The sequence below is a fragment of the Dendrobates tinctorius genome, unplaced genomic scaffold (genome assembly GCF_039654945.1).
Source record: "Dendrobates tinctorius isolate UK_male_01 unplaced genomic scaffold, ASM3965494v1 ptg000011l, whole genome shotgun sequence".
In the NCBI taxonomy this organism is placed as follows: domain Eukaryota; kingdom Metazoa; phylum Chordata; class Amphibia; order Anura; family Dendrobatidae; genus Dendrobates; species Dendrobates tinctorius.
This window is the reverse complement of record NW_027361679.1, coordinates 82,236,731-82,263,822: the sequence shown is the minus strand read 5'-3', so window position 1 is coordinate 82,263,822 and position 27,092 is coordinate 82,236,731. Positions and strand designations below refer to the sequence as shown.

Sequence of the window (27,092 nt, the reverse complement as noted above, 5' to 3'; positions counted from 1 at the left end):
GCAATTTCACCGCACTTGGAATTTTTTTCCCATTTTCGAGTACATGACATGGTAAAACCAATGGTGTCATTTAAAAGTACAACTCGTCCCACAAAAAAATAAGCCCTCACATGGCCATATAGACGGAAAAATAAAAAAGTTATGGCTCTGGAAAGAAGGGGAGGGAAAAATGAAAATGCAAAACCAAAACTACCCCTGGTCGTTAAGGGGGTAGTGGCAATGTCAGGCCTGGCACAGGCATACAGACACACAATGATGGCTGGCAGAGCGGTGACCTTGTAGGCAGACACAGTCCTGCATCCTTATAGCATACACACAGGGGCAGGCACTGATTGCCAACCTATTATCTCTGGCACATGTTTACAAAACTCTGGGCAGCTCTAATGTGGCCGCTGCCTGGCACTAACTAGTCAGACAAGTCCACCATGCAGCACCATCCACACACCACATGCAACGACCTGCAGCCTTAGCATCAACAAGCCACAACTGCACTAAGGCCTCTTTCACATATCAGTTTTTTTCCATCAGTTGCAATCCGTTGTTTCTTGAAAAAAAATGGATCCGGTGACTGATGCTGCTGGATCCTTTTTTTTCTCATAGACTTGTATTAGCGACGGATTGCAACGGATGGCCGCACGTTAACATTCGTCGTTTGATGGATCCATCGGAAATTCTATGTCCAATGGCCAGAGACAACGGACATAGGAAAGTTTTTTGTCTACGCCGAAAAATCGGACAGTGACAAATGACGGAATCCGGCGACGGATTCCGTTTTTTTAACTGTGCATGTGCCAGCACTGTGTGCCTGTATGGTATGTGCGGGCCATGTGTGTGTGCGTGTGTGGTGTGGCTGTGTGGGGGTCTGTGCGGGTCTGTGCAGCGGTCTGTGAGGGTCTGTGCGGGGCTATGCGGGGCTGTGCGGGAGTATGTGTGGGAGTCTGTGCGGGGGGGTCTGTGCGGGGGTGTGCGGGGGTCTGTGCAAGGGTTTGCGGGGCTGTGCGGGGGTCTGTGCAGGTCTATGCGCGGTCTGTGTGGGTTTGTGTGGGGATATGTGCGGGTCTGTGCAGGCTTATGTGCGGGGGTATTTGTGGGTCTATGTGGGGGTATGTGCGGGTCTGTGCAGGGGTATGTGCGGGTGTATGTGCGGCGGTATGTGCGAGTCTGTGCGGGTCTGTGGGGCTGTGCGGGGGTCTGTGCGGGCATACACACATATATAGTTCATACTCACCATATTCTGCTAATCCCCGAAGCCCTTGGTCACCTGAAAAAAATTAAAATAATAAACCAACAATATTCTCCCTGTGTCCCAAGACGATCTCTCGTGGAGAGCTTTCACATCAGTTGATGCGACTTCTCTCCAGGGGCTCGAGTGATACAATGACTGAGATAATCTTCCGCATTGTATCACTCCGCTGCTGACAGGTCACCTGAGTTCACCTGTCACTTTGCGGCACTACAGCGTGAGAATTTTCTCACGACGTAGTGCCATAAAGCGAGAGGCTTATCTCCAATGACACACTGCTGGAGGGTTATCTCCGATCAGTGTGTCATCGGAGGTCTATAGAGAGGTCACATCTGCTGATGTGACAGCTCTATAGGGGAGATCGTCGTGGGACCATCATTGTTAATGGGATTACGTCGGACAGGGAGTATACTGTTGGTTTGTTTTTTTTATTTTATTTTGCAGGTGATCGATGGATTCGCTAGGATCTGGGCGTGTAATAAAAATTATGAAAAAATGTGTTGTGTTTTATTTAATTAAATACTTTATTCTTATGTGTGTGGTTTTTTTTAACCCTTTATTACTTAGATTAATAACGGATAGGCATCTTATTGACGCCTCTCCATTATTAGCCGGGTTTATTGTCACCTTACAATAGCAAGGTGACATTAACCCATTATTACCCCATATGCCACCACTACACGGCAGTGGGAAGAGAGGGGCTAAGTGTCAGAATTGGCGCATCTTAGAGATGCGCCATTTCTTGGGTGGCTATGGGTTGGTATTTGTAACCAGGGGATTTGCTGGGAAATATGTTAAGGCATATCCTTTCCAGGTTAATGACTTGTATATAAGGCAAAATAATTAACCCCAGACCAAAATGTCCCGCCCCCACTTGGGCTATGTTCAGACACAGCGTTTTTTATGCATTTTTCAACTGTAACATTGCTTAGTTTAAAAAAATACAAATGCCTGCTGCCAAGTCATATGCACCCCAATAATCCTTTGAACCCACGTACTAGATGGGCACAGGAAAATCCACTTCACATTATGCATTTTGTACTCCCATACTCTTTTCTTATGCATTGACAGCAAGGCTTGCCCTGCTGCCAAGTCATATGCACCCCAATAAGCCTTTGAACCCACATACTGGATGGACACAGGAAAATCCACTTCACATTATGCATTTTGTACTCCCATACTCTTTTCTTATGCATTGACAGGAAGGCCTGCCCTGCTGCCAAGTCATATGCACCCCAATAAGCCTTTGAACCCACATACTGGATGGGCACAGGAAAATCCACTTCACATTATTCATTTTGTACTCCCATACTCTTTTCTTATGCATTGACAGCAAGGCCTGTCCTGCTGCCAAGTCATATGCACCCCAATAAGCCTTTGAACTCACATACTGGATGGGCACAGGAAAATCCACTTCACATTATTCATTTTGTACTCCCATACTCTTTTCTTATGCATTGACAGCAAGGCCTGCCCTGCTGCCAAGTCATATGCACCCCAATAAGCCTTTGAACTCACATACTGGATGGGCACAGGAAAATCCACTTCACATTATTCATCTTGTACTCCCATATTCTTTTCTTATGCATTGACAGCAAGGCCTGCCCTGCTGCCAAGTCATATGCACCCCAATAAGCCTTTGAACCCACATACTGGAAGGCCACATGAAAACCCACTTCACAGTCTTAAGTTGCTCCTGCCATACAGTTTCCTTATGCATTGATTGCAAGGGCCGCCTTGACCCAAATTTGCATGCACCACAATCCCCTCTTGGCCGAAACATGGAGGAGGGCCTCCTAAAAAAAATTCCCATTGCAAAGGTGCGGGTTTCCTAGACTCGTAATGCCCATACACGTAGTGAATGGGCTGATAAACATTTCCCCATAGGGGTACATTTTTTAAAAGTATACTATGGGCATCCTAGACACCCTAGCCAAAAATTGGACTGCCTGTAGCAGTACAGAACACGTTAACCCTGGTTATCTAGTGGCGGAGAAGGAATAGACCTAATGATAAATCATACTGAAATCAAACAAATAAATTAAAAATGTGAATCCACCTATGAAAGAAAATAACAAAAGGGAGGGGAGAACACAGGTTCATAGATATGAAGCCAGAATGTGTTCAACGAGATATGTTTGTCCCTAGCAATAGTTCAGAGACAGGGATATAAATAAAAATATAATCTAATAGGATTTCACTATTTTTTTATTGGAGAGGTATACACTAGGTCATAAGAGGATGTTCCACAGATATGAAAAATGGAAAATCTAACAATAAATGGGAAGAAGATATGTAGATCTCATTTGTATGAGATTTCCCTAAAAGGCGGATTTCCCCTCTCTCGTGGTGCTGTCATGGGAGACCGAATAAATAGTAAATAAATAATACAGTTTCATACAAAATTAAATTTTAAAGTATTGGGGAAAGTGGTGTTACTCATCAGCCCTTACTGAAGTTCTGCCCAGGTAGTCTAGCCTATAAACATAGTAATGTGACTTATTTAGTTTTTTATCTTTCCTGGTTATTCACAACAACTTAAAAGTGGAACTAATGCTTTGCATTTTCATATCTTTATTTTATTCAGTCGTTGATTTACTGTATATTGTGAGCAAAGTCAAATGAACGATGACAGTATTGTATGTTTACATAATTGTGTATTCTTTAATAAAATGTTAAAAACTGATATATCCACTTGATTTTTCTCTAGACACATGAGGTCGATTCATCAAAGTTTTACGCCAGAGATATATAATAAGGTATAATTAATAAGCTTTGAAAAGGCACAAATTATTTTATGACTTTTAGCGTCTTCACTCCAATTTGAAGCCATTCTGCCTAAATGAGCAAAGCAGGGCAGGAAGCGGGGTGTTAGGAAACCTTGCCACACCCACCTGTCATGTTAATTACAACTGCCAGCCCTTCTAACACCAGTCCAGTTTTTCACTGGAGTAGCTTTTTTGGGGAGGCGAAGGCCACAAAGAAGGTACGCTTAATTCATTAAATTGAAATAGACATGGTAATGAATGCAAAGGATGAAAAATGTATTTAGTATCGCTCCCTCAACATATGTTAGACGTCAGATGCATTACATAGTTGGCATCTGTGTCTAACAGCCATGGCCAGAGCTGAGTTCTGCCTTCAGCTGTCAACCATTCAAATGGAATCTGTCGGCAAGTTTTTACTACCTCATCTGAGAGCAGTGTAGGCATATAGAAGCTGAATTCATCAATGTATCACTTAGATTAGTGGGTGCAGTTTTTAGAATTAGCAATGAAGCAGAGTTGAGGAAGCAAACCCTGCCCCCACCAGGCTCTCCATGTACAAAGTATATAGGCAGTGAGCTGTTTATCACAGGAGGGGGCATGTGGTACCAGTGCTCACTCACCAGCTAGTCACCACAATGATGCGCTACTGGTTCTAAAACAATCATTGTAAGCAAACAAAACCTAAAGGCCCCGTTAAACATAACGATGTCCCAGTGTACGCTCATTTCCAAGGTAAATAGCGGGTATCCAAGAGCCGTGCGGCTCTTAGATACCCGATGTTTACATTAGAAACCAGCGTCGCTGATCGCTGGTCTCTTGCTGCCACACGCAGCGATGCGTGCTGGCCAGCGGGAGACCAGCGATCAAAAAACGGCCCAGGACGTTCGAGCGCAATCAGCGATACCCAGCGAGGGGGCCGGTCACTGATCCCCATCACACACAGCGATGTGTGTGATGGGGCCTTAAGAATCATAGTTGAAATCTGTGTTTTAACCTCTACCTCATGCTGTCTTCAGATTGCACACCTGATAGATTCCCTTTAAACTCTTAACGCCCTATGACTGATATATCTGTCATAGGTTTCCTAGCCCTCTTTGATGTGAGCTCCGGCAATGAGCCTGCACCTTTGATCTGATCAGCTGTCATGTGTCCGTCACAGCCGCTGGTGGAATTGTGATCCACCCGCAGCTGTTAGGCTAATTTCACATTAGCGGTTTTTTGCGCAGCGCATAGTGCACAATAGATGCGCATGCAAAAAACGCATATTGCTTTTTTGCATGCGTTTGCATTTTTTATTTGCATTCGTTCTCTAGGGGTTAAAACCAGTGTCTACACATTTTTACGCCAAAAACGCATGCGTGCAAAAACGCAGATGAACGCATGTCCATGCGCACGCCTGCATTCCCATAGACTGTAATGCGCAATTTTGTCGCATTCTGTGCACAACGTGTGCATGCGTTTTTTTGACGCCTTTCGACGGACCCAAAAATGCAACTGGTTGCGTCTGGCGCACCTAGGTGCACACCTTGAAAAAAAGCATGCGCACGAAAACGCATGCAAACGCAAGACCATTTGCACGCCATGTTAAACATAGGTACGCATGACGCATGGACACGCACGATGCGCTGGGCAAAAAAACGCTAATGTGAAACCAGCCTTAACCTGTTAAATGCCACTGTCAAACTCAAGACAGCTGCATTTAGCATGGCTGCATCGGAAGCGGGTCTTAGCGGTACCCATGCCACATGACCGCAGGTCGCCGATGGGTTGGCATGACTACCCAGGGTCTGCAGGAGACCCCTGCTGTTGTCGTTGCTGGATAGCTATAAAAGTCGCCCAGTGACCAGCGCTAATAGCAGATGTGCATTTTTGTTACACATAGCAGTGGATTGTGTAACACAAGCAATCAGAAGATCGCAGCTTCTAGTCTCCTAAGGAGACTATTGAAGCAAGTAAAAAGTAGAAAAAAAAGTTTACAAATATTTAAAAAATTAAAATATAAAAGTTCATATCACCCCCATTCACCCCATTCAAAATAAAATAAATACACATTTGATATCGCTGTGATCAGAATCTCCCAATCCATCAATAAATAAAAATAATTAATCCGATTGGTACTTTTTTGGTGGCTGCAACATTGCAATTAAAATGCAATGACGGGCGATCAAAGCATGGTATCTATGCCAAAATGGTATCAATAAAAACGTCCGCTCGTGCGCAAAAAATAAGCCCTCACCCAGCCCCAGATCCCAAAAAATGGAGACACTAAGGGTCCCAGAAAATGGCACCTTTTTTACCACTTAAATAAAAAGTAACATATTTGGTGTCTGCAAACTCGTATTGATCTGGAGAAACATAACGGCAGGTCAGTTTTAACATTTAGTGAACATGTTATAAAAAAACAATTGTGGAATTGTATTTTTTCTGCAGTTTCACCGCACTTTTATTTTTTTTTTCCTGTTTGCCAGTACACTATATGCTAAAACTGATAGTGTCTTTCAAAAGTACAACTCGTCCTGGATAAAACAAGCTCTCACATACCTATATTGACGGGAAAAAAAAGGGTATGGCTCTAGGAGCAAGGGGAGGAAAAAGAAATGCAGTAACTGAAAATACCAAGATGTTGAATGGGGTTAAAATGAATATTGTCAAAACTTGAAGTCATTCTGCAAAAAAACAAAACCTCATACAGCCATGTCAACAGAAAAAAAAGATTTATGGCTCTTAGAAGAAGGGAGGAAAAAACTAAAGCGCACAAATGATAAATCGCCTGGTCTGAAAGGGGTTAAAGTGAGTCTCTTAGCAAAAAATGAATGTTCAAACCAAGCACAGAATCTTTGTGCACACTTGGCACGGCCGAGCAGTTCAGTATACCTTCCTCCTTCTGATTTTCCATCCATCTCCATCCTTCTCTGGCTTCTGAGAGAGTTTTACTTTTATTTGGAGCAGATTTCACATTTCTATCATCTTTTGTTGCTTTCCAGTGACTGGTCAAAAGTGCACCCTGACTTTACGGACACGCTGTATTATCACATCCCAGATACCTCCAATTGCCCCCTCAAGCTTATAGTGTTCTCACATCCCAGAAATCTCCAGTTATCCCCACTAGTTTATAGTGTTATCACCATGGCTGTGGAGTCGGTTCTCATTTTGGTGGAGTCGGTATAAAATGGACCGACTCCGTCTCATAAAATATATAATAAATTGGGTACAGTAATTCAATGCAGAATGTGCTGAATATTTTTTCATAGGATTTTGGGAAAGTTATGAAATGTCCTATAAATGACTGTTCTATTCCTGATCTAAGGCTACATTCACACACAGCGTTTTTGCTGCGTTTTTTGAGGATACGTTTTTCAGCTGTAAAAGCAAATCAGCTTTTTAAAAAACCGCATCTCCTGAAAGGTTTTTGAGCTCATAGATGTTTTCCATGGCAAAAGCAGATAAGAAAAACACCACACAAACTGACAGGCTCATACAGCCCAAAAACGGATCATCACAAAACAATGTGTCTGAATGTCATATCTTGAAACCCACTGACTTTGCTGGGATGCCCAGAGTCACTGCATTTTACGGCCAGATGTCCGGTGTCTGACGACCTCTTCCAGATGTCCTGTCTGGTGTCCTGATGTCCACCTGATGTCCTGATGTCCACCTGATGTCCTGATGTCCACCTGGCGTCTAGATGTCCTGATGTCCACCCGATGTCCTGATGATAACCTGATGTCCTGATGTCCATCTGGCATCCCGATGTCCACCTGATGTCCACCTGGCGCCCAGATGTCCTAATGTCTACCTGGTGTCCTGATGTCCACCCGATGTCCTGATGTCCACCCGATGTCCTGATGTCCACCAGATGTCCTGATGTCCTGATGCCTGATGCCTCCCTGATGTCCACCTAGGTGCCCTGATGTCCACACCGTGTTCCTGATGTCCACTCCGTGTTCCTGATATCCACTCCGAGACCGGATATCTCTCCGAGTTCTGATGTCCAGCCTATGTCCAGATATCCAGTCCGTGGTTCTGGTGGTCAAATTTGTGCTCTTAAACCGGTCCCGTTCTCCTTCCTGGATGGAATACTCCTCCATGGTTTCCGGGAGTCTCCAGCTCTGCTCCCCGGTGATGGTACCGCCTGCGAGTCCTGGATCTGACCAGCCTATGCCCGGTGCTGTAGTGCCAACATTCCTGGACCTGTGCTATCCGAGTCCTGTTCTGATGTCCTGCAAGTTCCCTGGGGTCTTACCCTTGATGACCCTGCCATCATCTGAAGTCCACCATCATCTGAAGTCCACCTGAGGTCGGCGTCAGACATTCTCCTGCTGCGCTTGTGTTATGTCCGTAGCCGTGCGTGCATGGTTCCGCTGCGCTGCATGACCACCCGCATGTGCGGTTCCCCCTAGTAAGCCCGTGCTAGACAATCCTGGACTGAGTCAACCCATGATGACCTCCTGCTTGACCTGTCTACCTGAGATGGGTTTCCTTCATGATGTGCATATTCCGGAAACTGGTGTTTCTATGTTTTTGCCTTATTTCAGTTCATTTTATTTTTCTTCACACCTGAAGTTGTGCGGTGTCTTTTAGTCCTGCTTATGGCCATCTTGTCCACATGCTCAGCTGCCACAGACGCTGGTCACTACTCTTCCCTAGTACGGGTAGGTCCGAGTCCCCCCTGTGGTCCAGTGGGTCCACATTCCACGATCACCTGGGACGCATACCCCGTAGTCATTATAGCTCGACGACACGGGAGCGTTGGCTGTAATCCCCGCTGCGTCCGCGATCGAAACAATATTCCTTACGCATCATTGTACAAAGTACGTTTCTTACATTAAACATCTTTAAACATAACAAACATCAGAGTTTCCTACATTTTATCAACTTTTGCAAAATTATTAACAAACAGATGATTGCACGCACAAATAAGAAACTCGGAAAAAACACATAGGCCTCCTCCATATCCCCTCAAAGCCTCCATTCCATTGCCAATACAGGCGTGTTTTCTAAAATTTTAGTAGAGAAAAAAAGGTCAGCGATTTGCTCATAATCTAGGAAAAGTCGAATAAGAATGGACACAGCTCCGCAATGTCTACTTCAGAGATCTGACTAGCAAATATATCTTCAATAGCAACTTTTTAGCTCACTTAGAATTAAAAGGTCGGAGAAACGCATATTGCAAATTACAAGGTAAGTGGTTCTTATACACATTTACAGAATTGGCTGATTTTAGTCTATTGTTTAAAGGAGCCACAAAAACATATTTTCACAAATTCCACAACTTAAAAATTAACAACTTTGACAGTTTCATTCATTTTAGCTACTTTTCCAAGATTATCAGAAAACAGATAATTGCACACCTAAAAATAAAATTAAAAAACATAGGCCTCCTCCATATCCCCTCAAAGCCTCCTTTCCATCTCCAATATAAGTGTTCTTTCTACCATTTTTATAAAATCAAATCAAATCAATCAAATCAAATTTATTATCGCCAAGTACATATTACATATATACAAGGAATTCTTTGTGGCAAAGAGGCAACATAATATATAACAACAGATACAACAAGTAACATCAATCTATTTGCTCATAATTTTGGAAAAGTGCAAGGAGAGTTTTGTACCAAACACTTCCTATGTCTTGATCTGGGTACCATGGCTGGTAGTTATCAAAGCCTTGCAACATGTACATGTGGCTAACATTTCAAAACTGAGGAACAATAAGATATTTTAAGGTCAAAACTTCATGTTAGGGTTGGCGGGTTCCACTGAATAAAAATAAATAACAAAGTGCAATCGCTACCCGGGGTCCACCGTACATAGATGTATAAATGCTGCTAGTGAACAATGATGGAACTTAAGCGATCACCTTAAACGCGCTGTGTTAAATGCCATGCATTGTGAACAGAACTCAGAGTACCCAGCTCAGTTACTGCACAGAGTGGTACTGCTAAAAGTAAGCAAGGTACCAAACGCTGTTAAACGTCACAGGGGAAATAGCACGTGGGTAGAGCTCGCTCTGCAAGTAAATTGTGCTAGCCGCACACATGTAATAAAGCAGATGTTGAGTCAAGGAAGAGAACTCATGTGACGCTAGGTGCAAGACCCTGTCGCTTTCCCAGAGAAATACAGCCTGAGGGTTGGACTTTTTGTTCTGTAACTCAACTGTCCTAACCGCACACATGAAGGAGACAGATGCTAAGCCAAGGGAAAGTTACCCAGTCCTAACCCTACCTACCCACGTAAGTACTCTCAGAGAATAGAGCGACACGCTCAAATGTGCTGACAGACTGATAGAGTATCCACTCACATAAACCACACATAAGTGATACCAGCGGGCCCACGAGTGCCGCTGGGGGCATTTTATACACTAGACTCTACCACAAACACTCATACCCAGCTGGCCAAGACGTCGCCTGCGGACCATTCCGTTGCTGCCACCTCACCAGAGCAGCAAACGTCCTACCACCAATGAGCAGGCGCCACATAACGGACATGCTCAGTAGGGTGATCTCTGCACTTAGACTCCCAAGCGTCAGGCTGCAGCTGCATAACGCTGATTACCATAAACTTGGCTGGGGAGCCAGCAGTAACCAAACAAATACCACGAGCCTGTGCAAGATGCTGGGTCCAACATCTGTGCTGAGCAGCATTAGCAGCAGCTGGGTCAGAATGGGAGACCCAGCACCAGGCAATGCTTGGGATCTATCCCGCACTGCGGGAAAATCCCAACACCTAACGCAAGGTAGGCAGCTTTTGCTCAAATCTGCAAAAGTGGTTGATTTTAGTCTAAAATGTACGTCAACTTTTAGATTAATTGATAGATTGAGAGTTGGACTTGCTCTGTAACTCAACTATCCTAAGCGCACACATGAAGGAGACAGAAGCTAAGCCAAGGGAAAGTTACCCAGTCCTAACCCTACCTGCCCACATAAGTACTCTCAGAGAATAGAGCGACACACTCAAATGTGTAGACAGAGTGGTAGAGTATCCACTCACATAAATGACACATAATCGAAAAAAACAAAAAAATACCATATATAGGCCTCTTCCATATCCTCTCAAAGCCTCCTTTCCATCTCCAATATAGATGTGTTTTTCTACCATTTTGGTATTTAAAAAAAAAGCCTCTGCGATTTGCTGATAATTTATGAAAAGTAGAGGAAGAATGTTGTACACAGTTCCGCAATGTCTACTGCAGAGATCTGTCTAGCATATATATATCTTTTAAAGGAACCGTATAATGCAAACTGCGAGGTAGGCAAATATTATCCACATTTACAGAATCGGCTGATTTTAGTATATTGAGCATTAGCTATTCTCGTTGAGTTCCCTAAACAGAACCATGCTTGGTTTGTCCAAATATGTATGTATTGTGAATAGGGAGAAAGAAATAAGTCATAGCCTCACACCTCTGGCTACAGCTTATCTCAATTAGAGACAAAATGATGGGTCATATTGCAATTCTGCTGTGACCATGGCTATTGTCACTTCTCACGGACAAGCTGGGAGACAAAGGAGTCAAGAAGTTTGGGGTCAAGTACCAAGAGTGTACATCTAGGGCAGAGGGCCAAGACAAAAAAGTAAACAAGTCACAGTTTGAAGTCAGCAGTCCAAAATGGTGCAGATCAAGACAAAAGGGGCTAGGCAAACTAATAGTTAAAGGCAAGGAACAGCAGAACACTAAACCACAAGTCAGGCACTCCATAGCGCAAAGATACAAGTAAGGCCGGTTTCACATTAGCGCTTTTTAAGCGCACGCACGGCCGGGGGTAGCTCCGCCCCCGAGCCGGCTCTCTGCCCGGCGTGCCCGCCCCTTGCTTGTAGCGCCGCCTCCTAGTGGACAGCGGCGCCTGCGATCGGCGCACCCTATCTTTAGCATAGGTTGCGCAGATCGTGCGCAGGCCGTGCGCTAGTTGCGCTTTGACCTGCGCTGCGCACTTTTGACGGTGCGCCGTGCGCGCCAAAATCCGGAAAGTTTGATTTTGGCGCGCACGGCGCACCGTCAAAAGTGTGCAGCGCAGGTCAAAGCGCAACTAGCGCACGGCCTGCGCACGATCTGCGCACCCTATGCTAAAGATAGGGTGCGCCGATCGCAGGCGCCGCTGTCCACTAGGAGGCGGCGCTACAAGCAAGGGGCGGGCACGCCGGGCAGAGAGCCGGCTCGGGGGCGGAGCTACCCCCGGCCGTGCGTGCGCTTAAAAAGTGCTAATGTGAAACCGGCCTTACAATGTGTCTGACCACTGCCAGCCAACTAAATAGCCAGGCGATCACCCTGAAAGGGAGAGACCTGGAGGAAGCCTTGCAGGCCCAACCTTTGATTGGACTGCTTAGCAATAGTAAATTTGCATGGGAACAGCCTAGCATGCCCCAGCCCATGACGGGGACAGCCCAGCATGCCCCAGCCCATGGCGGGGCAGCTGATCTATCCCTAATTAGCATGAGGATAGTCAGCATGCTCCAGTCTCTGATTGGGCGACTGGGCTATCCCATTCACTATACTGAAAGCCCAGTATGCCCCTGCCATCTATTGGATAACTGAGCTGTCACTCACTGTGTCTCTAGAATTCAACTTCAAATTAAATATTCAATATTGTTTACCCAGCATAGAGAGAATAAATGTCATCGAAGCACATAACGTAAATTGCTAGGTATGCTGTGTTAGCTCAAATTTATAAAAGCAGCTGAATGGGAATGTTTCAATATGTATGGCAATGTCTACTTCAGAGATCTCTGTGGCTTATATATTTTTGAAAGTGACCTTTTAGCTCATTTAGACCTAAAAGATGGAGAAGCACATAATGCATATTACAAGGTAGGCGAATCTTATCCCAATTTAAAGAATCGGCTGATTTTAGCCTATTGTATATGGGAACCTTTAAGAGGAACCTGTCTGAAACTTTTATCCTCCCCCTAAACCACTAATATAAATGTGCAGCCCTTTAAAAGATAAATAAGTTGATCCCTTTATTACCCCAAAGTGCTGCTCCACCATTGAGAAGTCATATTTTGAAGTTGTGGGTGGAAGAGCATTGGGGCGTGATGATGTACTTCTAGCTTGTCAGTCTCACACTGTATTTTCTATCTAGCAGCACATTCCCCTGGCTGATTGAAAGGTCAGTGGACTAGTACTGGAGTAAACGACCTGTCAATCAGCCAGGTAGGACAGTGCATCACTACGCCCCAATGCATCTCCAGACACAACTTGAAAATGCAATTTCTCCTTTCAAGCAGCCACTACTGCAGCTCAAATTCCTTTTTAATTTTTATTTCTAGCGTAAAATCAGTGAAGGCAAATGTTTACATTAATGAGAAAGAAGATTGGCAGTTGCTACAGATGAGATTCTATGTGAAGGCAGAGAGGGGGGAGTTAGAGACAGAGCTCCTCCCTCCTCTCCTTCCATGGAATCTTATCAGCACCAACTGTCACCTCCTATCTCAGTAATGTACAAATCTGTCTTTAATAAAGACAGATTTGACCTCAGAATTGAGAATTTTGAAAAAGACTTATCAGTCCAGGAGGAGAAAGAAGATAATTTCTCTAACAAAATATATTGCAAAGTTTCTTAATTTTATGTGTACTATTGATTTATGGGGGAAAAGAACCTTATGGTTAATCTTTAAATAGCAGAGCAATTGCAATTTATACACATCATTTTATGGCACCGAAACACATTGTAAATAGAGTTGAGCGAAACGGGTCAAAAAATTTCAAAAGTCACCGACTTTTGGTAAAGTCGGGTTTCATGAAACGAAACCCGACCCTAGGGTGAGGTCGGCCACGAGCTCGGCGACTTTAGCGCCAAAGTCGTATTTCAAAAGTTTGTTTTCCGCCCTTTTTCAGCCAATCAGGATCCACGGACACTGTGGGCAACGTGATGACATAGGCAGGGGTCACCACCATCTTTGAGAAGGGCATGCAAGTGATTGGCTTGCTTTGGGGGGCGTCACAGGGGGTATAAAAGGGCGTGCACGCCGACCGCCATGTTACTCATGCTGATCTCAGAATAGGGAGAGCTGCTGCTGCTGATTCTGTAGGGAGAGCGTTAGGCAGGGAAGAAGACACCAAAAACTGCTTCTGCTGCTAGCGATTTTGCTGTACAACACACCAGTCACTGTGTGTGCAGTGCAAGTGGAGGCTATATTTTGCTGGATCAGCTGTGCTGGTTGTTAGGCTGCCTTATAAGGCTTCCTGATAGCTGCATTGCTGTTTTCCCACTGCTCTGCAAGCTGCTTTTTTAAAAGCAATCCAAATTTTTTTTTTTGTCCTGGTGAGGTACTGAGCGTCCATTTTTTCACACCATACAGCAGTGTACGCTCCTCTCACAGTACCGTGTAACGGCTGTTATCACGGCCACAGTGAAGCTATCTGTGTGTGACTCTGTAAGGATAAGTCGAGGACATGTTCCGTTCTTACAGACCTCCAACTTCTAGTTTTGTCTGGTTTTCAAACAGTTAAGTATATTTGCTGTTTGATCACATTCAAAACTATAGAGAGACAGCGTGTGTCAGTCGGTATACTTAAAAAACACGGAGCTTGACAAGTTTACGGACACTGGACAACGGTGTACATGCACGCTCCTCTCTCAGTACCGTGTAATGGCTGTTATCACGGCCACAGTGAAGCTATCTGTGTGTGACTATGTAAGGATAAGTCGAGGACTTGTTCCGTTCTTACAGACCTCCACCTTCTAGTTTTGTCTGGTTTTCAAACAGTTAAGTATATTTGCTGTTTGATCACATTCAAAACTATAGAGAGACAGCGTGTGTCAGTCCGTATACTTAAAAAACACGGAGCTTGACAATTTTACGGACACTGGACAACGGTGTACATGCACGCTCCTCTCTCAGTACCGTGTAACGGCTGTTATCACGGCCACAGTGAAGCTATCTGTGTGTGACTCTGTAAGGATAAGTCGAGGACTTGTTCCGTTCTTACAGACCTACACTCTAGGGAGATTCCTATTCTGCCCAATTCTATATACACCTTGTAGTTTGTCATACACTAGCCAATTTCTGCCTGTGACATAGCGGTGTGATATTCACTGGGCCTCCCACAATCCAACAGTGTCCAGAAGTGTGTCCAGAAATTCTACATCTCCCCTGTCCTATAGTGACATTTTTCACACCTACGACATTGAGCCTGTGACATAGCGGTGTGATATTCACTGGGCCTCACACAATACAACAGTGTCCAGAAGTGTGTTCAGAAATTCTACATCTCCCCTGTCCTATAGTGACATTTTTCACACCTGCGACATTGAGACTGTGACATAGCGGTGTGATATTCACTGGGCCTCACACAATCCAACAGTGTCCACAAGTGTGTTCAGAAATTCTACATCTCCCCTGTCCTATAGTGATATTTTTCACACCTACGACATTGAGCCTGTGACATAGCGGTGTGATATTCACTGGGCCTCGCAAAATCCAACAGTGTCCACAAGTGTGTTCAGAAATTCTACATCTCCCCTGTCCTATAGTGACATTTTTCACACCTGCGACATTGAGACTGTGACATAGCGGTGTGGTATTCACTGGGCCTCACACAATCCAACAGTGTCCACAAGTGTGTTCAGAAATTCTACATCTCCCCTGTCCTATAGTGACATTTTTCACACCTGCGACATTGAGACTGTGACATAGCGGTGTGGTATTCACTGGGCCTCACACAATCCAACAGTGTCCACAAGTGTGTTCAGAAATTCTACATCTCCCCTGTCCTATAGTGACATTTTTCACACCTACGACTTTGAGCCTGTGACGTAGCGGTGTGATATTCACTGGGCCTCACACAATCCAACAGTGTCCACAAGTGTGTTCAGAAATTCTACATCTCCCCTGTCCTATAGTGACATTTTTCCCACCTGCGACAGTGGGCCTGTGACATAGCGGTGTGATATTCACTGGGCCTCACACAATCCAACAGTGTCCACAAGTGTGTTCAGAAATTCTACATCTCCCCTGTCCTATAGTGACATTTTTCACACCTGTGACATTGAGCCTGTGACATAGCGGTGTGATATTCACTGGGCCTCATACAATCCAACAGTGTCCACAAGTGTGTTCAGAAATTCTACATTTCCCCTGTCCTATAGTGACATTTTTCACACCTTTGACATTGAGACTGTGACATAGCGGTGTGATATTCACTGGGCCTCACACAATCCAACAGTGTCCACAAGTGTGTTCAGAAATTCTACATCTCCCCTGTCCTATAGTGACATTTTTCACACCTGTGACATTGAGCCTGTGACATAGCGGTGTGATATTCACTGGGCCTCACACAATCCAACAGTGTCCACAAGTGTGTTCAGAAATTCTACATCTCCCCTGTCCTATAGTGACATTTTTCACACCTGCGACATTGAGACTGTGACATAGCGGTGTGATATTCACTGGACCTTACATGTGAATCCAACAGTGTCCACAGTTCAGAAATTCTACATCTCCCCTGTCCTATAGTGACATTTTTCACACCTGCAACATTGAGCCTGTGACATAGCGGTGTGATATTCTCTGGGCCTCACACAATCCAACAGTGTCCACAAGTGTGTTCAGAAATTCTACATCTCCCCTGTCCTATAGTGACATTTTTCACACCTGCAATTAGATGAGTCACATGCAAAACACTATCGCGTTGAATGGTGGTTATGTAGGGGTGGGCTAAATTATATCATAGCAAAGGGCCTATAAGGACTAGGAAGACGCTTACCTCGCGTCAGCCTCAGGAGACCTCTGTACAGGTCATTCTCTAATGATCCGCTGGGATCGGCATGTAGGTTATATATAGGAACTGGAGTCTGTTCTCCACAATGTACATGTACAATTTAAATGTTTTTTTTAACTGTTTTTTTTTTTCTTGCTCATTCAACAGCTTTAAAGATGCCATGATGATGGGGATGGGCTTGGAGGAGGAGGAGGAAGAAGCGGAGGCCAATTCTACTGGCAGATCAATAGGTGAAATGTGAAATTGTTTGGACTTGATTTATCTTTAATTTTTGGTTCGATAAAGGCTGGATACAGACAAAATGTTGCCATGTATTGTTGCTACATATTTTAATGATTGAATAAAAGCTATGTTTTTCCTGAGGAGAAATATTCTGGTGCCTCGAATCTTTGAGATAATGTTTTACTTACCTGCTACTCTTCAAGAGAATTTCTTCCACATATCCTGAATCTACTTTCTGAAGTCCGTCCATCTGAGCAAAAATGATAGAAAATCATTTTACGGTTGGAAATTGAGCATATTGCGACTAATGAATACAAGAACTCTAATATTGCTGTAAACATTAAAAAAACGTTAATGTCAACCATTAACGTCATCCAACCACGCCAAGGTGTACTTTTTTTTATATGGATGTTCTCTAACCACTATGTATACCTCTGGCACCTTCCACAGCTCAGCACTCATACCCACCCATCATTTCCGTGCAAGGGTTTAATCCCGAGCTACGCCTTTTCCGAGCTACAGTTTCCTTTTCTCTCCCCATTCAGATGAGGACTGGTTTGGCACAAGGAGAGGTGGGACATATAGTGGTTAGGGACCATTCATAGTAAAAGTACACCTTGATGTGATTGGACGGCTTTTGTGCTCTTTCATCAAAAAACGCTAAGTACATTACGGTTTTAATGTTTACAGCAATGTTGGAGTTGATGTGTTCATTATTTATAGTATGCCGACGCATTGTGCCCCTGTGCATTAGTTTAATGCTAAAGGCCCTATTGTTTTGTGAATGGAGCATACATCATGTAAGGTAAAGACTATTGTGCTACTGCAATAAGAACTTTTCACTAAAGAAGAAATACGGAAATGGCTTATTATTATGATAATAGCTGAGGTCATTGATTACATTGGCAATTGTGTTAAAAATTTGAGGTTTGATCACAGAAAGCAAAAAAGAGTTTTCCAAATGAGAGATACTGTCTGATTATTGCTTGGGGTTTTTATTTATGCCTTGCTTCTTTTTTTATTTTATATTTTATAGTATAGCTCTATTCTAATAACGTTGATAAAAATAAATCAAGCAAGTGCATAACAATGCTGTATTACATAGGGTGGTTTCACATTAGCTTTTCAGGCCGCAGCATCGGCCTGCGCACAGCCGCTGCTAAGCCAAGCCCCCTGCTGCGCCTCCTCCAGTAGCTCCGCCTACGGGCGCACGACGCTGCATGCATCCTGCGTCCCCAATTTTTATCACTGGGGAAGCAGGCCGTGCACAGTATGCATTTGGTGGCGCATGCGTCCTTTTGACGGTGCGCTGACCACAACCAAATTGCAACAGGTTGCGTTTGGCGCTGGTCGGTGCACCGTCAAAAGTACGCATGCGCCGCCAAATGCATACTGCGCATGGCCTGCTTCCCTAGTGATAAAGATAGGGGACGCAGGACGCATGCAGCGTCATGCGCCTGTAGGCGGAGCTACCGGAGGAGGCACAGGCCGTCGCTGCACCCTGAAATGCTAATGTGAAACCACCCTTAATGAATGTTTTTCAATGTTCCATTGTAGAAGGATCATCTTTATTCTCATTTGCACAAGGAAAGACTAAACGCAATGGGATGAAACTGAAAGGGAGGAGACACAGATTAGATATTAGGAAAAACTTTTTGACAGTAAAGGAGGCTTTACACATAGCGATATCGCTAGCAATATCGCTAAAGCGTCACCGATTTTGTGACGCAGCAGTGATATTGCTAGTGATATCGCTATGTGTGATACTTACCTCCGACTGGCTCCCCCGCTGTCTGTCGCTGATCGCGCGAGATCGTGCAGCTCCATTTCTCATCGGGTGCTTCCTGCTGGGGCTTCCTGCTGGCGCCGACGAGCGCCGCGTGGACGCGGGCGGGAGGACGTCAGGATTGCCGCGTCTGAAAGGTAAGTAACGACCGCTGCTGCGTCGCTACATCGCTGTGAGATCTGCCTGTGTGGCAGCTCACTAGCGACCATTTAGCAATGCACCAGCTATCCTGACCGGGTCGTATCGTGGTCGGGATCGCTGGTGCATCGCTAAATGTAAAGGGGCCTTTAGGGTGATCAATCAGTGGAACAGGCTGCCACGAGAAGTGGTGATTTCTCTTTCCATGGAAGTCTTCAAACAGAGGCTGGACAGACATCTGTCTGGGATGATTTAGTGAATCCTGCTTTGAGCAGGGGGTTGGACCAGATGATTCTATGATTCTAGATGTATTAATGGGGTGAAAATTCTCCTTGTGAAAAGTGCCAAGTCGGTGTAGGGAGACTTATAGGCCATGCAAAGCAACTCTGGAAATGTAAATATAAAAGCAGTCTCTTCAGAGTGGCCAGGACTGTATTTGCAAATCTAGATTTCCATGAGACCATTGCACGTCTATAATTCTCCCTAACCCTACATAGCATTCTCCATGAGGAGAAACTTTGGCTGGTTATCCTAAGACATTTGGCAAACTTTTTAAAGGGTTGATATTGACTTTTAGGATTTCTACCTCCCACAGATTGCACTAGAGTTCTAGTCTATTTGCAATGTACATTTTTTAGCGTAGTTTTCTTACACTTATTTAGTTACAATGGGATATACGACTTCCTGTAATACATGCGATATCCCCCATAATATCGTATAAGCCATATTTGATATACTGTAACTAAAATCAGAGGTACCCCAGGTTAATATGTAAAGATTATATGAACTCCCAAAAATGCTGAAGTTGTTTTTACCATATAACTGTTTGAAGGGAGAGCTATCAACTTTAACTTACTGTGTAAAGAAAGTGAACCCCTTGCACTATACAGCCTGTAACTGCACTATGAGTCTTTGACATTTACACTACAATGGAAACCCGTCCAGTCAAGAAAAAGTCAAAATGTCACAACGATCTAACAAAACAGAATGGAAAATGGGAATGATCCTTACCTGTTATTCTAAGGTGAGATTTTCTTGAAAACCATCTAGGATTGCCATCTAAAGATCTTCCATGGATGGAGTAAATGCTAGTCTTGTCTGAGATCTACCTGATGGAATGAAGACTGCATGCTGCGACATCAGAATTATTTCTACATTCCGTTAGCTGTGATGTCATAAAGGAAGAAGCCTATGATGTCATCAACTGAAGGTAGAAGCCTGAGAGGGATGTAGCTGAAAATCAAGAAAAATTCCTCATTTATACTGCCCTGACTAATGTGCTTCATTTGACTTCTAAAATGAACAGAAAGATGTAAACTGTCAAAAAACAAAAACTGATACGCTGCTCATAGCCAACAATCACAACTCAGCTTCCATTTTTTATCATCTTGGCATCATCTGCTTTACGCCTCATTCACACGTCAGTATTTGGTCAGTATTTTTCATTAGTGCTTGTATGCCAAAACAAGAAGAGTAACTTACAGCAAAAAAAACTGAAAGATTGACATCTGTTCTGTGTTTTGGGAACATTCCTGGTTTTGGAACACAAATACTTATGAAATACTGATAAAAAAAAACTGATGTGTGAACATAGCCTTATATTTACGGTAATGGAAGTTAGTTATTAGCACCCTGGACAATACATTTATGGCACTATCACTGCAGGTATAGGTGTTTTACTCATATTATCATCCATGGGGCCAAGGCTGTGATTAAGGGTATCGCCAAACATTCAGATAGCTGCCATGTTTTGCATGGTGTGTACAGTAATGCAACATTGTCTAGAATTACATAGGAAAAAAATATTCTTTAGATAAAAATACTATTTCCATAGCTGCACTAGAGACTCATAATGTTATCTTCCTATAGATATTACATAAGACACACAGTCATGTACAATACATGGCTATTAGGTTGATGATCTTGAAGTTTCAATGTTCAGTACATTACCATATTTAGGGTTATTCCTCAGTGTTTTTGCCAGTAAAGTGGTGTAAAACATATTGAAAAGTCACAACTCTCATTTAACCCCTTCATGACCCAGCCTATTTTGACCTTGATGACCTGGCCATTTTTTGCATTTCTGACCAGTGTCCCTTTATGAGATAATAACTCTAGAACGCTTCAACGCATCCCAGCGATTCTGAGATTGTTTTTTCGTGACATATTGGGCTTCATGTTAGTGGTAAATTTAGGTCAATAATTTTTGCGTTTAATTGTGAAAAAAAATGGAAATTTGGCGAAAATTTCGCAATTTTCAAATTTAAAATTTTTATTCTGTTAAACCAGAGAGTTAGGTGACACAAAAGAGTTAATAAATAAAATTTCCCACATGTCTACTTTACATCAGCACAATTTTGGAAACAAATTTTTTTTTCTTAGGACGTTATAAGGGTTAAAAGTTGACCAGCGATTTTTCATTTTTACAACAAAATTTACAAAACCATTTTTTTTAGGGACCACCTCACATTTGAAGTCACTTTGAGGGGTCTATATGGCAGAAAATACCCAAAAGTGACACCATTCTAAAAACTGCGCCCCTCAAGCTACTCAATACTACATTCAAGAAGATTATTAACCCTTCAGGTGTTTCACAGGAACTAAAGCAACATGGAAGGAAAAAATGGATATTTTAATTTTTCCAACAAAAATTTTTTTAGCATCAATTTTTTCATTTTCACATGGGTAAAAGGATAAAATGGATCCTAAAATTTGTTGGGCAATTTCTCCTGAGTACACCGATACCTCATATGTGGTCATAAACCACTGTTTGGGCGCACGGCAGAGCTCAGAATGGAAGGAGCACCATTTGACTTTTTGAATGGAAAATATGCTGGAATATTTAGCGGTTGCCATGTCGCGTTTGGAGAGTCCCTGTGTGCCTAAACATTGGAGGTTCCCCACAAGTGACCCCATTATGGAAACTAGACCCTCCAAGGAACTTATCTAGATGCACAGTGAACACTTTGAACCCCCAGGTGCTTCACAAATTGATCCGTAAGAAAAAAAGTACTTTTTTTCTCAAAAATTTTCTTTTAGCCTCAGTTTTTTTCATTTTCCCGTGGGCCACAGGGTAAAATGGAACCTAAAATTTGTTGGGCAATTTCTCCTGAATACATCGATACCTCATATGTGGTCATAAACCACTGTTTGGGCGCACGGCAGGGCTCAGAATGGAAGGAGCACCATTTGACTTTTTGAATGGAAAATATGCTGGAATATTTAGCGGTTGCCATGTCACGTTTGGAGAGTCCCTGTGTGCCTAAACATTGGAGCTCCTCCACAAGTGACCCCATTTTGGAAACTAGACCCCCGAAGGAACTTATCTAGATGTGTGGTGAGCACTTTGAACCCCCAAGTGCTTCACAGAAGATTATAACACAAAGCAGAGAAAATAAAAAAATCATTTTTTTTCCTCAAAAATTATATTTTAGCAAGCTAATTTTTATTTTCCCAAGGGAAACAGGATAAATTGGACCACAAAAGTTGTTGTCCAGTTTGTCCGGAGTACGCTGGTACCCCATATGTGGGGGGGAACCACTGTTTGGGCGCACGGCAGGGCTCAGAAGGGAAGGAGCACTATTTGACTTTTTGAGCGGAAAATTAGCTCCATTCGTTAGCGGACACCATGTCGTGTTTGGAGAGCCCCTGTGTGCCTAAGCTTTGGAGCTTCCCCACAAATGACCCCATTTTGGAAACTAGACCCCTAAAGAACTTATCTAGATGCATAGTGAGCACTTTGAACCTCCAGGTGCTTCACAGAAGTTTACAACGCAGAGTCGTGAAAATAAAAATATTTTTTTTCCTCAAAAAATGATTTTTAGCCCACTAATTTTTATTTTCACAATGATTACAGGAGAAATTGGACCCCAAAAGTTGTTGTCCAGTTTGTCCTGAGTACGCTGGTACCCCATATGTGGGGGGGAACCACTGTTTGGGCACACGTCGGGGCTTGGAAGGGAAGTAGTGACGTTTTGAAATGCTGACTTGATGGAATGGTCCGCGGGCGTCATGTTACGTTTGCAGAGCCCCTGATGTACCTAAACTGTAGAAACCCCCCACAAGTGACCCCATTCTGGAAACTAGACCACCCAAGGAACTTATCTAGATGTGTGGTGAGCATTTTGAACTCCCAAGTGTTTCACTGCAGTTTATAACGCAGAGCCATGAAAATAAAAAATCATTTTTTTTCCTCAAAAATTATTTTTAGCCCACAATTTTTTATTTTCACTAGGGTAACAGGATAAACTGGACCCCAAAAGTTGTTGTCCAGTTTGTCCTGAGTACGCTTGTACCCCATATGTGGGGGGAACCACTGTTTGGGCACATGTCGGGGCTTGGAAGGGAAGTAGTGACGTTTTGAAATGCCGACTTGATGGAATGGTCTGCGGGCATCATGTTACGTTTGCAAAGCCCCTGATGCGCCTAAACAGAGGAAACCCCCCACAATTGACCCAATTTTGGAAACTAAACCACCCAAGGAACTAATCTAGATGTGTGGTGAGCACTTTGAACCCACAAGTTCTTCACAGCAGTTTATAACGCAGAGCCGTGAAAATAAAAAATATTTTTTTTCCTCAAAAAATGATTATTTAGCCCACAATATTTTATTTTAAAAAGGGTAACAGGATAAATTTGACCCCAAACGTTGTTGTCCAGTTTGTCTCGAGTACAATGGTACCCCACATGTGGGAGTAAACCACTGTTTGGGCACACGTCGGGGCTCGGAAGGGAAGTAGTGACGTTTTGAAATGCCGACTTGATGGAATGGTCTGTGGGTGTCATGTTACGTTTGCAGAGCCCCTGATGTGCCTAAACAGTGGAAACCCCCCACAAGTAACCCCATTTTGGAAACTAGACTGCCCAAGGAACTTATGTAGATGTGTGGTGAGCACTTTGAACCCCCAAGTGCTTCACAGAATTTTATAATGCCCAGGCGTGAAAATAAAAAATAATTTTTTTTCCACAAAAATAATTTTTTTAGCCCCCTATTTTTTATTTTCCCAAGGGTAACAGGAGAATTTAGACCCCCAAAGATGTTGTGCAATTTTTCCTGAGTGCGCTGATATCCCATATGTGGGGGTAAACCACTGTTTGGGCACACGTCGGGGCTCGGAATGGAGGGAGCACTGTTTGACTTTTTGAACGCAAAATTGGCTGGAATAAATGGTGGCTCCATGTCGCATTTGGAGACCCCCTTATGTGCCTAAACAGTGGAAACCCCTCAATTCTAGCTCGAATCCTAACCCCAACACACCCCTAACCCTAATCCCAACCCTAATCGTAACCCTAACACAACCCTAACCCCAATACATCGCTAACCATAACCACAAGCCTTTCCCTAATCCCAACCCCAACCCACCCCTAAACCTATTCCTAACCCTAACTCCAACCCTAACCCCAAACCTAATCCCACCCTAACCTTAATTCCAACCCTAACCCTAATTCCAACCCTAACACCAACCCTAAACCTAATACCAACCCTAACCCTAATTCCAACCCTAACCCTAATTCCAACCCTAACCCTAGCCCTAACTCTAGCCCTAGCCCTAACCCTAACCCTAGCCCTAACCCTAGCCTTAATTGAAAAATAAAAATATTTTCTTTATTTTATTACATGTGCCTGCCTATGGGGGTGATAAGGGGGTGGTGATTTACTTTTTTTTTATTTTGATCACTGTGAGAGTTTATCACAGTGATCAAAATAAAAAAAATTGAATCTGCAGCCGGGAAATGCCGGCGGGCGCACTGCGCATGCGCCCGCCATCTTCCAAGATGGCGGCGCCCATGCAGGAAGGACGGCGGGACACCGGGAGGCAGAGCGGGACATAGGAGGTACCGGGGAGGGTGAGGGGGGATCGGACAGCAGGGGGGACAGGAGGGAAGGGGAGGGGGAGCAGATCGTGATGGCAGCGGCCCATCGCTGCCGTCAGTCCGTGGCGGGGGCCAATCGCCCCCGCCAGCCGGTGTGGGGGGGTTAAATTAGTGTCTCCAGCCATGTCCGATGCTAGTGCAGCATCGACCATGGCTGGATTGTAATATTTCATCAGTTTTCATTGATGAAATATTACTTTCGCTCTGATTGGCTGTTTCACTTTTAACAGCCAATCAGAGCGATCCTAACCACGTGGGGGAGAAGCCAACCCCCTGGGCTTAACTCAATGTTGTCCTGTATCTGCGGGTCGGGTGACATTTCAGTGACCCCGGTCACCCAACCCGCAGGAACCCTATTTATAGCATGACACCTACGGGGGCGTCATGGGTCGTTTGGGCATAACTTTTCATGACACCTACATAGGCGTCATGGGTCGTGATGGGGTTAATAACATTGTTAAAAATATATCAAGCAACTGCATAATAATAAAGCAAATTCTGTATTACTTTGCAAATATTTTTTAATGTTCCCTATAGGGTAACTATCAAAGATCCGATCCCTTGTATAATAAAGGTGCTATATACCATGTGGCTTTTGGCTGACGGAGCAGGACCCATGTCATTACATTCCAAATGGGGCAGTGGCTTTTATATTTAAAGTACAACATTTCTGCCAGGAATATGTTCCTGTATCAATTCTGCCCTGCCATAGAAATATCTCAAGGGCTGTCACTTTGTTGAAGGATCATCTTTATTCTTATTTGCACAAGGAAAGACTAGAAGCAATGGGATGAAACTGAAGGGGAGGAGACACAGATTGGATATTGGAAAAAACTTTTTGACAGTTTGAGTGATCTATGAGTGGAACAAGTTGCCACGAGAAGTGGTGAGTTCTCCTTCAATTGAAGTCTTCAAACAGAGGCTGGACAGACATCTGACTGGAATGATTTAGTGAATCCTGCTTTGAGCAGGGGGTTGGACCAGATGATTCTAGATGTATTAATGGGGTGAAAATTCTCCTTGTGGAAAGTGCCAAGTCGGCGTACGGAGACTTATAGGCCATGCAAAGCAACTCTGGAAATGTAAATATGAAAGCAGTCTCTTCAGAGTGGCCAGGACTGTATTTGCAAATCTAAATTTCCAGGAGACCATTGCACATCTATAATTCTCCCTAACCCTACATAGCATTCTCTATGAGGAGAAACATTGGCTGGTTATCCTAAGACATTTGGCAAACTTTTTAAAGGGTTGATATTGACTTTTAGGATTTCTACCTCTCATAGATTGCACTAGAGTTCTAGTCTATTTGCAATGTGCATTTTTTAGCGTAGTTTTCTTACACTTATTTAGTTACAATGGGATATACGACTTCCTGTAATACATGCGATATCCCCCATAATATCGTATAAGCCATATTTGATATACTGTAACTAAAATCAGAGGTACCCCAGGTTAATATGTAAAGATTATAGATTATATGAACTCCCAAAAATGCTGAAGTTGTTTTTACCATATAACTCTTTGAAGGGAGAGCTATCAACTTTAACTTACTGTGTAAAGAAAGTGAACCCCTTGCACTATGTAGCCTGTAACTGCACTATGAGTCTTTGACATTTACACTACAATGGAAACCCATCCAGTCAAGAAAAAGTCAAAATGTCACAACGATCTAACAAAACAAAATGGGAAGCTGGAATGAACCTTACCTGCTATTCTAAGGTGAGATTTTCTTGAAAACCAACTAGGATTACCATCTAAAGCACGTGGTGAGCGCCGCTGATCGTGGCCGGGTGTCAGCTGATTATCACAGCTGACACCCGGCACAATGTGTCAGGGGCGGTCACGGACTGCCCCGACACGTTAACCCCTTGCACACCGCGATCAAACACGATCGCGGTGTACCGGGGGTTAAAGGGAAGCATCGGCAGGGAGGGGTCTCCCTCCGTGCTTCCTTGAGCCCCCCACGGCAGCGCAATGTGCAGCGCTGCTGCGGGGGGCTCCTTTCCTGCAGGCCCCCGAATCCAAGATGGCGACGGGGGCCTTCGGGGGCCTGCAGGAAGCTGGCTTCCTCAGTGCCTGCAAAGCGCAGGCAAGAGGAAGTCTTCTTCAATGCCTGTGACAGATTGCTAATCTGTCACAGTGATCTGTGATGTGACAGATCAGCGATCAGTGATGTCCCACCTGGGACTATTTAATAAAGTTAAAAAAAAAAAAAAGTGTTAAAATAATTTTAAAAAAATCGCCAAATAAATTAGAAAAAAAAAAAAAATATTCCCCCAAATAAATCCATTTTTTGGAAATAAAAAAAAAACAATAAAAGTACACATATTAGGTATCGCCG

The 27,092-nt window shown here is 43.7% G+C and overlaps 1 long non-coding RNA gene across 1 annotated transcript; it reads right to left on the bottom strand.

The window, feature by feature from the left end:
• Window positions 1-1,228: 1,228 nt before the first annotated feature.
• Window positions 1,229-19,935, bottom strand: LOC141100112 (uncharacterized). The gene is made up of 3 exons (XR_012234602.1): window positions 19,889-19,935; window positions 17,142-17,203; window positions 1,229-1,261 (listed from the first exon to the last, which is right to left on the bottom strand). It is a non-coding gene; the product is annotated as an uncharacterized lncRNA (long non-coding RNA).
• Window positions 19,936-27,092: the final 7,157 nt, after the last annotated feature.